Source organism: Macaca thibetana, chromosome 3, assembly GCF_024542745.1.
Source record: "Macaca thibetana thibetana isolate TM-01 chromosome 3, ASM2454274v1, whole genome shotgun sequence".
Taxonomy (NCBI): Eukaryota; Metazoa; Chordata; class Mammalia; order Primates; family Cercopithecidae; genus Macaca; species Macaca thibetana.
The window spans coordinates 36,788,980-36,790,376 of NC_065580.1; the positions used below are offsets into that span (position 1 = coordinate 36,788,980).

General features: G+C 36.1%; 1 pseudogene; it reads right to left on the bottom strand.

Annotated features, from left to right (window-relative positions):
- Positions 1-229: 229 nt before the first annotated feature.
- LOC126950810 (60S ribosomal protein L31-like) lies at positions 230-604 on the bottom strand (annotated as a pseudogene).
- Between the last annotated feature and the right edge of the window lie 793 nt (positions 605-1,397).

Sequence of the window (1,397 nt, forward strand, 5' to 3'; positions counted from 1 at the left end):
ATGTTCCCCTTCCTGAGTCCGAGTGATCTCATTGTTCAGTTCCCACCTATGAGTGAGAACATGCGGTGTTTGGTTTTCTGTTCTTGTGATAGTTTGCTAAGAATGATGGATTCCAGCTGCATCCAAGTCCCTACAAAGGACTCAAACTCATCCTTTTTTATGGCTGCATAGTATTCCATGGTGTATATGTGCCACATTTTCTTAATCCAATCTGTCACTGATGGACATTTCACACTGACTGTAGATTTTTGGAAGTGGTAACAGGTTACATAGGTAACCAAGGTATAGAGCTTATTTGGTGAATCTTCATCCTCATTATACGGTTTCTGGACAACCGCACACGGATACGGTATGGGTCGTTCTTTATTCCTTTGGCCCAGACCGCTTCGTTGCGCCTGGTATCAATGCGCACATCTGCAGTTCCCATCTCCTTCATGGCAGATTGCCGAATCTCTTTGAGTACTCGGGGGGCACGCTTCTTGAAGCCGAATCCATGGATGCGCTTGTGAATATCGACGGTGTATTCTCGTGTCACCACCTCGTTGATGGCAGAATGGCCCTTTTTCTTCTCGCCACCCTTCTTTGCGGGAGCCGTTCTCCTGGATCAAAGTTGGAAAGCTGTCCACTTCTTATTATAGTTTTAATTACCTTTTCCTTGAGTATTTTGAAGCTATTTAAACTACATGTATACAAAGTTAAATGTTTAAACGACCTTGATTAATTGAACTTCTCATCTTCATATAGTGATTTTTAAAAAAATAAATCACAAATAAAGCTTTTCTTTTGTCTTAAATTAAAATAGCTGATATTAAAGCAGTTATCCAGGTTGTCTGATTATTAAAACAGCTATCCAGGTTGTCTTTTGCTGATATTTTTTCTCTGCATAGTGCTGAAATATTTTACTGGTTTCTACCACATAACCTTTTGCTTTATATTTGTCTCATTTATTTTGCTTTTTTTCTTTCCCTTTGGCTTATTTTGCTTTTTTTTAATCACATATTTTTTCTCTACTAATTTGGAAGTTATACATCCTATTTCTATTTTATTTGTTAATGTCTTTAAATTTTTATAGTGTATTTTTAACAAAGTCCAAAATTATTAATTCCTAATCCCCATTTGAAACCAGGATCTTAATTCTAATTACTTATTAATTCTAATCAATACTTCCTTAGATTTATCTACAATTATATATATATTTTTCTATTTTCTTTCCTTCTTGCATTCAAGTCTTCTTTTCTGAGCTTCTTTTCCTTTCTCCTGAATTACATCTTTAGGAGTTTCCCTAGTGGAGATCTATCACTATGTGCTCATTTTTTCTTTATCTTCCCACAAAGATGAGACCAGGGGCAGGCATTTTTTTTTGAGAAACTTCTGAGGTCTCTACAAATCCAGGTTGT